The sequence below is a fragment of the Podarcis cretensis genome (genome assembly GCF_951804945.1).
Source record: "Podarcis cretensis genome assembly, chromosome: 5".
Lineage (NCBI taxonomy): Eukaryota > Metazoa > Chordata > Lepidosauria > Squamata > Lacertidae > Podarcis > Podarcis cretensis.
In genome coordinates this window covers 49,477,662-49,490,300 of record NC_137174.1, presented here as the reverse complement: position 1 = coordinate 49,490,300, position 12,639 = coordinate 49,477,662, and the positions used below count along the sequence as shown (strand labels likewise).

Here is a 12,639-nt window from a genome sequence, read left to right as displayed (position 1 = left end):
TCCCTGTCTGGGGAAAACCAGCTAATATTTATAGCTCAGCTCTCCATTGCACTTGGCTGGACCTGACGTCAGGAAAAAGGAAACAAACTCTCTCTCTCTCTCTCTCTCTCTCTCTCTCACACACACACACACACACACACACACACACTTGATCCGGCCTGCTTCTGAAACTGATCTTGAAATGAGAGAACAGACTCTACACAATTCCCATGGCCTTGACATAAGGTACAGCGATAAATATACACCACTAATGAGCAATTACCATATAATCACCTTCCAATTAGTTCGCATAATGATGAATTAAACATTCTAGCCGGCTGGATTAGGTTTCTTACTTTGTATATTATTTACGAAGGCTAGCTTCTGCCTAGCACCAAATATCAAATGAGATAGGGAATTTTCTGTTGGGGTTATTAGACATTCATATCATGTCCTCCTTTGGGGCTTTAAAGAGGGGAAAAAAGTTATTCGCTGGTTTGTTACCACTAGCCTAGCAGGAAATTCTACCGGAAAGGTACCGGCCACCCCGTCGCTCTGCTTCTCCCATCTCTAATTTAGGAGAGAAAGTGAGAGTCTTCCAGACGGTCAGGCTTAGCCGTCCAGGAGCTTCTCATTTATGTTACTTGGCTCTGAGAAAGAGAATTTTGCACGTGGTCGGTGCGCTTTAAGGCTCAAACATCTTCCAGGTTTCTCAGTCCGGTCCGCCCGTCCCACCCTGAACTGTTATTTATTTCCTTGCAAAAAGCCTTAATCAACATCAAAGGCTGGAGGTACCAGGCGCCCCCTCCCCGTCGGAATGTTGTGCGTATGTTTCTTTTCTTCTCCTTTCCACCAGGACAATGAAAGATCAGCGAAGCTTCTTTGAAATGGGGAGGAGGACTAAAAGGAGCCTCTCAACGTCCGCCGGCCGCTGAGGGGCGCCTTAAGGGCCATCCTACGGCCCACAAGGGCGAGGGGGGTGGGTCTGGGGTGTGGGACTTTGAGCAACTGCCGATCCACTAGCTTGCAAAGTTTTGGGGGAAAGTGGGCATTCCAGACTGGTTCTTTTCTCTCTTTGGGTCGTTTGTGAATGCCTTTCTTTTTCGGAGTTCTGCTTTCTTCGTCGAAGATGCAGCGGAGCGAAGGAGAAAGGTTTTGGAAATTCAACTTGAAGTCGTGGTGGGAGAGAAGGGAAGGTGGCCACGTCTTGGCTGTTTTTAGTTCTGCGGAACTTGCCTACCCCACATTTTTTAAGCCAGCAACATTAATTCAGATCAATCGTTCATTAACACGGGGAGCTGGGAACGCAAAAGAGCCGTTCTAGTTTTTTTTTTTTGGGGGGGGGGGGGGCTGACCCACAGCAAATGCTTTGAGAGGCTGACCCAAGCTGCCACTTATGGGGCGTGTGAGCAGGCTGCCTCTGCTCATTCCCGGTGGACCCAATGGGCTCGATCCAGCCACAATGAAACCGGTCGGGATCCATTCGATTATACCCGGAGAGAATAGTGGCGCAATCCTATAATGCTTCCTGAGAACTTAAGCCGCTCTTAGTTCAGTGGGGTTTATTCCCAGGTAAGTGAGCGGAGGATTGCAGCCTAAACTTGCCTTTCATTCCCCAGCCCACCCCATGGCATTTCACTTAGGCTGCATCGTATCCCATGAAATTTTCTATCCGCAAAATATTTTGTTGTAGGGTTCCTGGGCCAGGACCCATGTAAATAAGGCAGGAGAAGAGAAATGTTTCGCTCCTAACTCTTGAATTTCTTGCCGTTTGTTGGTTTTCATTGATGACCTTTAATGTGCTTTAAATTAGTCATTGGCCTGTAAAGGAAGCCCGTGCCACTCGCCCCACCCCTGAACCAAAGGTTTTCAATTCCTGCTTATCAAATGAGCGCAGGCACAGACCTGGCGCTCGAAAACCTCATTCAGTGGCGATTCTCACATCCTTTCGACGCGTTTCTCCACGTAGATCTCAAACTTCCTAGCAAATCGGTGTATGTTCCTCAAACCACATGGTGGGGGAGGGGAGGGGTTTTTCTAACATACCAGAACCTTGAATGCATTTACTCTGGAGTAGTTGCCCTTAGGGTCAAGCCTGGTTTAACATAGGGAAAATGTGCAAAGGGTGGCAACAAGTTTAAAAGAAGGCTGAGTTGAAGGCGACGAGGTTGCACTGAAGAAACTTATTTTTTTAAAGATTTCCATGCCGAGAGATCGTAATCTGCTCTGATCTTAATTATGGAAGAAATATTCAGGAGCAATTCGCACCAAAAGACAGGAAGAAGTTGCGTTGGAAAGTTCTGCCAAGCATACGGGGTGGGAAACAAGAGACCAGAATAAGGTCCCATATAACGGAGATAATTGCATAGGAGCAAGGAAAGACGTTGAAAGGAAAACGGGGGGGAAATCTTAACATTTTTTTCTCCAACACGGTCTCCTCCCCTCTCACTTTTGTACTTTTGCTCTAAATAGTCTACCTCCCCCTAGTTCACGTGAATGCTGAGGAATGTAGAGATGAAAGACTTTTTTAAAATATGGGGCCTTTTAAAAAAGAAGATGGTAGAGGAGAGGAAAGACCCCCTCCCCCAAGCATCAGTAAAGGAATACCTTTATTAGGATAAACGAAAGCCTTGCAAAATAGCAAGCAAGCTTTCCGGTTCTTCACTGTATGGATAATAAGAAAAAAAGGGGGGGATGGCGGAGGGGACAAAAGAGAAAATCCTAGATATGACTACAGTTGAGGGGGAGCTGCAGGAGATCAGTCATAGTAACTGGTCCAAGTCCGGCAGCCTCGTCAAATACTGCAGCGGCAAGTTCGGTGGGTTTTAATGGGGCTTACACCCAAGTAAGCAGTGCCGCCCACCTCCCTTCGATTCCCGTGTGTGGCCGTGGGAACGACGTTTCCGCGCGCGTAAATGTGCTGTGGAGACGAAGCCCTAAGCGCACTTCATCGGAAGGAAACCCCGTGGAAATGAACTAAAGGCGCAGAGCCGGATCCTACGCACGCTTCCACGGAAGTAGGTTCCGCTTCACTCAATAGGACTTCCTCACGAGTGAGTCCTGGTGGCGGGTCGTCGGGTTTTCAGACTCGCTTTCGGGTAAAGATCCGGTTGCGCACCTGGCTTGAGCGCAGGAGGAGGTGGGTTTGGAGAGGTGAAGCCGTGTCCCGGAAGGGGAGAGCTGTCCGCGGGCCCGTGGCCTGAGCTTGCTTGGCTCACCAAAAGAAGGCGGCAGGGCATTTCCAGACGGTCCTGGGAATCTGGATCTCATTCATCTAGCTCGCTCATTATTTGAGCAAACTTTTCAGGGGAGGGGGCTCTGTTTAGAAAGCAAAACCACAGGGCTTGACTTTCTTCCTCGAGAATGAGGGGAAAGAGGGAAAGGAGAGCGTTCTGCTTATTATTCTAGCATTTGATCGCAGTAGGTACTAGAGCCAGAGAAGACACAGCAGTCTCGAGGACTCCAAAGAGAGAGAGATTCCCAGATAAAACTCCCCGGCGAGTTCCATTCATAATCTCGCTAATCGCTGTTATTTTACTTGGCAGGTTGGTGTTCCTTACTCTTGCGGGCGAAATTCAACCCAAACCGTAAACCTCTCTCAGAAAGGTTGTTTTGGTCGTATCCAGTGGGAGGGAAAACAAAACTCCGTTGGATTTTTTTTATTAAAAAAAAAAAACATTTAAGCTTTGGGATCCTGCTTTCTCAGCTCCCTCTTGCAGCCCAATCTTATGCACGTTTACGTGGAAGTAAGTCCCACTGCGTTTAATGTGTTGTGCTTTTTCCTAAATTAAGTGTGCGCAGAAGAATGGTGTGTGGTGCTGGGGGAGGGAGAAGAAGTGAGGTTTGTGCCTCTATTATTTTTTTTAAACCTGAACTCTCCACCCCTTCCTCGTCCGCCAAGAGCCACAATATTTACCCTTGCTGATGAACGTCAAGAGGCCCCAAACCAGCTGCTGGTTCCAAGCGTCTGGAAGAAATACTCTGTTATGGTATGGGAAAAACAGAATCCGAATATGTACTGCAGAGAATAAAGTGCTGGAGGTCTTAAGGTCGGTGGGATTCAAGTGAAGTGGGAGCCCACAACCAAATGTATAGTCCCATCCAACTGTATGTTTACTGACTCCGAAAGTTCACTGTGTCAGGTGTAGCACGAGGTTGCAGTCTCAGCCACAGTTTCTTGGAAATAAACCCCATTGAACACAATAGAGGTTATTTCCACGTAAACGTGCAGTGGATTTAGATTTTTCCAATCCTAAATTATAGTCCTACTGAACCTGCATCCCAACAGGCTTGCAAATTAAAAAATAAAAAATAAATAAAAATATTCTTGTTTTTACTCAGTGGATTTCAGTGAGGGTTAATTCTATTGAAGCCCAAGCAGACTTACTTGTGAGTAAGCCACATAAGTTTACTGAATTTAGTGGGACTTGTTAATAAAGATTGTGCTTTAAGGGTGTTCAGAATGACAACTTGAACGCAGCAGTTGAACTCTGTGAGACTCACACCTGGGGTTTCCGAACACAATTCAAAGTGTTGGTGCTACCCTTTAAAGCCCTAAATGGCTTTGACACAGTATACCTGTAGGAGTGTCTCCTCCCCCATCATTCTGCCCGGACACTGAGGTCCAGCACTGAGGGCCTTCTGGCGGTTCCCTCACTGAGAGAAGCAAAGCTACAGGGAACCAGGCAGAGGGCCTTCTTGGTAGTGGCGCCCACCCTGTGGAATGCCCCACAAGATGTCAAAGAGATAAACAATTACCTTACATTTAGAAAACATCTGAAGGCAGCCCTGTTTAGGGAAGTTTTTAATGTGTGACATTTTAATGTATTTTTAATCTTTGTTGGAAACTTCCCAGAGTGGCTGAGGAAGCCCAGCCAGATGGGTGGGGTACAAATAATAAATTATTATTATTTATTGTAGAATTGCCTTCTTGGTGTGTTAAGCACTTGATGTGTTAAGCACATTTATAAGCTTCTCCTGGGATTGCACTCTGACTCCAGCCAACCCCTCCATTGGAATTTGCATAAATTGAATGACAGTATTCCTTCTTTTATGCCTCTGGGGGGCAAAGTAACTTTAGGCTGCAATCCTATATACACTTCCCTGGGAATAAATTCATTTGAGTTTTGCTTTGGAGTAGAAATGCATAGGATTGTACTGTCAAAGTCTCTGGCGCATATCATTGGGAGTCTCAATATGATGCTATTCTGTTGATTGTGGGATGCAAATGGTCCACCTCCTTCAATTTTAGGGAAGTGGGCTGGACTTAACAACTTCAGATTAGATAGCCTGTTGTTGCCTACAAAGCCACTGCAGTTTAAATGTGGATGGAGCTGACCTGTTCCTGAAGCGCCTGGGAGCAACATCAGGCAGGTGAGTGTGTGCAGTACCAAGCAAGAGGCATGCTCCTATCCAGTTCCATACATGGAGGTTGTCTTGGGACATATCCAGAAGATCTTTGTATTATGAGGACTTAGGAGTGGTGCTAGATAACTTCCCCATTGGATGCAGTCAGTGGGGCCCAGGCCCAGGCCTGGAATTGGCACTTGCCTGTAGTTAGACCATTGCAGTTTCATAGATTAGAGCTCTGTAACAATTAACCACAGTTTACTGGAATCAGCACTTAGTATAGAAAGCCAGCTGACTGATGGAGTGGGAGATATGAGGCCATGCATCTCCACCTGAGATCTATGTCACTGACTCAGCACCATGTAAAGTAGCATGGGGATATCTAGGACATCACAACTCTTTGGAGTTGGCTTCTTGCCACATGTAAACATTGACAGGTCATGGGGATGTGAACTCAAACACAGATGATCAAGTGTCACCAGCATTTCCGGAGAGTATATAAGGCTGAAGCCTACCTGGGCCACTGGGAGTCTCAATGCAGACCTTGCTATCACCACTGGGTGCTGCACCAACTGCCTGTGAGGCATTTGACTCATTGTCTTTTCCCCAAAGGGAAGGGGTTCTTCACTAGCAGAGGAGACCATAAGATGATCTGTCTGTTTGCTCTTGCTTTGCTCTTTACTCTCCTCATCTTGTAAATAAAACCTGTTAAAGAGAAACACTGGTGGTCTTCATTGACTATCTGAGTCCTAAAGAACCGCTGCCTTTGACAAACAGGTAGCAGCAGAACATAGGCATGTGACGCGAGGGAGGAGGAGACTGAGATGCCCCACCACTTCTTGGTGATTGGTCCCTGCTCCTTTGATTTGGAAATGTTTTTGGGTGGGGGCTCTCCCAGTCCTTCCTCACCCTCCAAATTCCTCTCTTACATGGATCCTAATGACCTTGGGGGCATTTTGAGTATAGCATAGCTATTTTAGGAGGCATCTCCTTCAAGTCAAGGGAGCAACAACATTCAATACTGCTGACCTTCTGATTGGGAAAATATATGGTCCAGTCCTTGATTTATTAGAAGACGTCAGCATTTTTTGACACTCTGGTGATGGTAGAGAGGATCGTGTCCTCCTCAGGACTATCACAGAGGCATAGAAAGAGGCCCCATAGAAGCAAAACCCAACCTTTTAGCCTCCCAGTCTCATTGACCTTTTGCTGGAAGTAAGTTCTGCCCATTCATTCTTAAATGCATAAAGATGCTTGGGACTTTCCCATAAAACTGAAGAATGGGGGAAAAAATCCTGTCTTCAGTTTTATGGGAAAATCCAAAAGTTGTTCAGAGTTAGGATATTGAAAAGACAAAGGCTGTCCACACATCATACATTTAAATCACATACCACACCCAAGAATCATGGGAACTGTAGTTTACCCATCCCAGCACCCAGTTTTCATAGTTCTTTGGGGTAGGGGGATGTGCATTAAATGTATGATGTGAAGTGCCATTGGAGGTGGATGAGGAATAACCTGAAGAAAAATAGGGGAGGATTTGGCCTCTCACCTGTATGATCAGTTGGTCCACAACTATTTCCACTTGCTGATTCCCAGCTTCCACTCCAAGAGGCAGCTAGGACTGCTGAAGTCTTCAATCCAATCCACACATTCAAAAAATGCTGTTACTGAAAATCCACTGAAATCCACCATGAATCACTCATAATCTGGAGCACATGGTTTGTGGGAGAAGGTGGTTAAAAAGCAACAGCTGTGTAGGTGCTGGTGAGCGATACTCACTTGTATTCAGCTGACCTAGATTGTAAACGTGCCCAATGCAGATAGTATTACCTGTGTTCTGTACAAAGCTGGCATTCTATACACTGTAATTACCATTTCTAGAAAACTGCCGCTACTACTACTAAGTTAACACTGGAGTAATTTCTGCTGGGCTAGGATTAAGATCCAGGTGGAAAGGAATGACTCCAATGAAGATGCAGCAGAAATTATCTTCTTGCAGGGCTTTGTGTGTGCTTGGGCTTTGCAAAGCAGAGGCAAACTTGGGAGACTTCTGGGACAATGGCTTAGCTATATGGATCATAAGTGACAAGCTCAGTGGTGATCAAAGCTTGTTTGGAAGGTCTCTCTCTCTCTTTCTGCTTAGGAGCTTCAGGGTTGCCTTGCTCAAAGGTACCAACAAACTCCCAACCACAGAACCTGACCTTGGAAATTCCAAATCATCGTTGACCTTCTTTCACTTAGCTAACTTCGCCTAACTGATTCAGACACCCTTCTTACCTGGGAGCAAGCCCCAATGAGTTCAATAGGACTTGGTTAGAATGACTGTTAGTCTTTAAGGTTATATGCTATATGTTGGTCTTATTGAGAAGAATGTGACTGGTGGAAGCTGGAACAAGCAATTTTATTTATTTATTTTTTAAAATATTATATTTTCCGTTTTTCCATTTTACTGCATTCAGCAATGGATATAAATATACTCAAATCAAGTATTATTTTCTGCAACTTCCCTCCCTCCCTTTCTATGGTTTCTTATTTTTCTATCATTTTCTTACTGCATATCAAAAATTATCCTTTTTACAAATTTATCAAGTATAATTTCTTTAAATTTCTTACTGTTCATGTTTACATCAATCCTGCTAACGTTTTTAATTGTTTACAATTTGTTTTCACATCTTCAATAAATTTTCCCCATTCTGTTACAAAAAGTCTGTCATCTTGTTCTCTTAATCTTCTGGTAAGTCTCCCCATTTCTGTGTATTCCATCAGTTTTAATTGCCTATTGTCTCTATTTGGGTCCAGTTCTGGGCATATATCATTCAGGCAGTTGTAGTTGCGTACATAGTTTTTTCTGGTCTTTCAGCACCTCTTCTCTGAGTATACCTAGAAGAAAAGCTTCTGGGTTTTTTTTAAACAAAGGTTATTTTCAATATTTTTTTTCAATTCATTATGGATCATTTCCCAGGAAGCTGTTGCAATCTTACAGGACCACCACATATGAAAAAGGTATCTAATATTGGATTCAGACTTATACATTTTAGCCAACATACTTGGTGTTAAGTACCATCTATATCTCATCTTCATATAATTGTCTTTTAATGCATAGCACACTGTAGATTTTCAATCTCCATTCCAGAGTCTTTCCCACACTGTCATATCAATATTATGACCTATATCTATTGTGCAATGTATCATTGATGATTTGACTATTTAATCCTTTGTTTGCCATTCTAATGATAATACATTTTAGACATTACCTTTAGCAGGTCTTTTTCTAATTGAGAGGTTTGAGTTGTAAAACAATTTTTCTTATCAATCTTGAATATCTCATTTAGTTGGTGATATTGTAGCCAACTTGTTAATATTCCACTTATTTCTTCAAACTTCTTTAGTTTAACCTCCCCTTCCACCCCTGTTAAGAACTTCCTGTATGTTACCCAGTCCTCTTCCATGTTCTTTTCCCCCGACTGCTATCGCTTCTACTGGTGAGAGCCATGGAACAAACCATTTTAAACCAACTCAATCAAGCCACCAGCTGAGTTTACAGTGATATCCTATGCATGCCGGCTCAGAAGTAAGTCCCACTGAATTCAAGCGGTATGCTTTCAATATACTTTTTTAGGCCTGTGGCCTTAACTTTCCTTTTTGTTGCTGAGTTACCTTCCCTTTAAAATCAGGGTCACACATGGTCTCCTTTCCCCTCTAGCCACTGTCTCTTAAGGATGTGTGTTCAGGAGTAAATCATTTGTTTGAGTGTAATGACTTGTAGGTGTGTTGAGGATTGCAGCTGTAGGTTCTTCCCAATTAGGGATGTGTAACTATGTCAGTTTTGGTTTCTCTCAGTTTCTAATTTTTCCACTTTCTTCATTTCTACATCAAAATTGCAATTAAACAAAATCTTATGAAAGCTCATCATCATTTGAGTGCAAATTTATCCTAATATGAACATTTCGGCATGCAGGTTTGCACCCATAGACACATTTGTTTTGCAAAGCTTTCCTGTCTAATATAATGTATTTTTTTTGTATACTTCACTCATATATGTGTTAAGTTCACATTTTATTTTAGCTATATGCAATTATGTACACATTACTTGGTTGGAGAGCTGCACTGCAAAATTCACAGATGTGTGAATTTCAAAGGACAGCTGTGGTTTAGTTTGAATCTTGTTTCGGAAAGGGTGTATTAGGTACCGTAAGTTTGCCTTTAAGCACGAACTGAATCAAATTTCTCCCCATCCCTACCTTGAATTTGCAATCCCATCCCTAATCTGGCTAATCAGAATTTCAAACCAATGGAATGATGTTGGAAAGCGAGGGGGTCCATTGTGGTGGTGGTGGGCTGCAGGACCAAGACAGCATATACAACTTGTTTTCTACAAAAGGACACTTACATATCTCCCACCCACCCAATGATGTTCTGTTGATCACCTTTAGAGGCAATGGAATTATTGGAGGGTGGGAAATTGCTATTTTCCTATGCAGTTTTTAATGGAAAATGCTGCACCTTCCACAAAGCAAAATCAAGGCAAATCTAAGAGGTGGCCACATTTATTCCACAGGAGCCCAAGAAACGCCAGAGCAAAGAAAGGCAGCATTATAGAAGTGTTGGGTGGCTATTTGGACAGAGCGCCAGAAAACTATGCTGTGCATATGTGCTTGTACATGTCTGTGTCAATGCCTGTGTGTCTGTCTACTGAAGCTTCTTTTCCTTCCTCCCCCCTTACAGCCATTCCTGCTCCAGTTTGGTAAATGACTGTAATTATATGTTTCTATGGAGGGGGAAAACCCCCCCAACAACACAAAAAGCGGCGTCAAATAATTTAAAGCAGTTCAAGTGGAAGGTCTGTCAATTCTTTAAGTAAATGATCCTGTGTTTATTCAGATGTTTCTCCCCATAATTGTTGTCTGGAGGGAAAAGCTCACAGGCTAAACCCCAGTCAGTCTCCGAGGCTTAGGAGGAGACGTTGATTTGGGATTGATTTATTGAAACAGGGTGAAGATGAGGGAGGGGAGGTGTCTTTCATTTCAGATGGGCTTCGGCAATACATGGGGCCTTTGCCAAAATAAGAGGTGGGGCCGGGAGAAAGGAGGAGAGCAGCTCTGCAGCTCCATAGAACCATCTCCAAATGGACTGCCACTGATTCATTGTTTGAACAGGTTGAAAGTCTGATAATGAGGTTTTGATGAATCCTGAACAAATAGTCTTCCTTCAAACCTGATTATACTATGCAGAGAAAGGGGATGGTGCAGGGAAGGAATGGAGAAGGGAAAAGGCATGGGACTCAGTTGGAAGAGGCTACTGCAGAACTGTTGAGCCCTTGCACCCGAACAACAGCAACATATGGCTGTAAGCATAACATGCATGTAGCTCCCATGCACCTGTTCATCAATCAGGCATTATATTGGATTGTTATCACCTGGCATGTGATAACAAAAAAAATGCAGGAAAATGGAGGAAAAATGCAGGTTGGATGATGATGTAGTCTCTTTGCCTTCTGTCGCTAACAACTGGAACTTGGAACCCAGCGGAATTGATCAGAAGTAGGTTCCAGAGCATACAAGGGAGAGAGGTGGTATTTTTTGCACAACACATAAACCCCTTCTGCCATTTTATGCCATAGGATGTGGAGACAGTCACTAGCTTATGTGACTTGAAAAGGGCATTGGAACATTTGAGGGATGCTACTTGCTATTTTGGATCAATGGAACCTCTTAGTGAACATCCCACCTGACAGGGCAGGGCTTTTAGTGGACTGCGTTGCACCAAGCAACGACAACGTAAAGGTAAAGAGACCCCTGACCATTAGGTCCAGTTGTGGATGACTCTGGGGTTGTGGCGCTCATCTCACTTTACTGGCCAAGGGAGCCGGCGTACAGCTTCCGGGTCATGTGGCCAGCATGACTGAGCCACTTCTGGTGAACCAGAGCAGCGCACAGAAATGCCGTTTACCTTCCCGCTGGAGCGGTACCTGTTTATCTACTTGCACTTCATGCTTTCGAACTGCTAGGTTGGTAGGAGCTGGGACCGAGCAATGGGAGCTCACCCCGTCATGGGGATTCAAACGGCAAGAACTGACTGTTTGTTAGTCTGAGTTGCCAGCATGCGATAGCCGGCTTGTTAACTTGAACAGAAATTCCGTTTTTGTGTTGGGAAGTGACACCCCTCCTGATCAGTCAACTCCATTTATCAAGCTTTAAATTTGGAGCTGTACATGAGTTCGAGTTGAGGCAACCTCTGCACTTTTCTGCTGTGTCACTCTCTAGAAGTGTGCAGTCTGTGCCCCCTCCGCTGTTTCTGGATCACTGCCTTATCTTACATGACCCACAACATACGCTACCACTGCCTAGCTGAGCAGCAAAAAGGCAGGGAAGGGCTCCAGATAATGATATTATTATTATTATTATTATTATTATTATTATTATTACCATCCCACAATTTCTCCGAAGGCACCTTTTCCCTGCAGTGCAGCCCCACTCAGTCATGATCAGCTGTTCCCGTCAGCTGAGCAACACAAGATGGATTGCAGGGAGAGGAAAAATTCCTGCTGGACCTTAACAACAACATTGGGTCAGTCAGTAGGGGGAAAAGGGCTATGAGCGAAAGAGTGTGAAGAGATGAGACAAGATGAGAGTTCCTTTGGAGTAAAGGTGGGATGTAAATTTAATAAATAATAACATACATGCCAAGTGATAGAAAATCAAGGCCATCTTACTCTTTCATTTGCTATATGGGTAGCTTGCTTTGAGAAATGCTCATGGTCATTGCTTTTATATTTTCCCTCCAAGGGTCTTTCTCTCTCTCTCTCTCTCTCTCTCTCTCTCTCTCTTTCTTTCTTTCTTTCTTTCTTTCTTTCTTTCTTTCTTTCTCTCTGCTTCTCAGCAGGCTTCTTTGAATTAAAGGCCAAATTCATGAACAAATTGCACATATGGGTTTCATTGTTTCCATACTTGCTGCATGCAGTTGTATAACTGTATTGTGCTCATTAGGATAGAAAGGGAGGAGTCAGAACAATTCTGAGAAGAACAGCTCAGGATTTCCTCCCAGGAATATGAATGAGAAATCATAGCAGCAATTGCTAGAAATCACCACCTTCAAAATGCAAACAGAAAAGGCCAGAGATGTACAGAAATCAGAGCCTTGCAATAGCAAATTATCAGGCCTCTTTAGAAGAAGCCTTGAAAGTGAGGGTGATCAAGGCAGAATGATGCACTAACACTAAAGTATGAGTAATGGGTCTACCACTGTGGTGGACTATATCACTTGTTTTCCCTTCTTGACCTCTCACTTTTTCATTTTTGCAGTCTTGAG

At 43.9% G+C, this 12,639-nt stretch overlaps 1 long non-coding RNA gene across 1 annotated transcript in view; it reads right to left on the bottom strand.

Moving 5' to 3' along the window:
• LOC307216487 overlaps positions 1–12,639 on the bottom strand; it is a 302,624-nt gene that overhangs the window by 252,113 nt on the left and 37,872 nt on the right. The gene's annotated exons all lie outside the window — the stretch shown is intronic.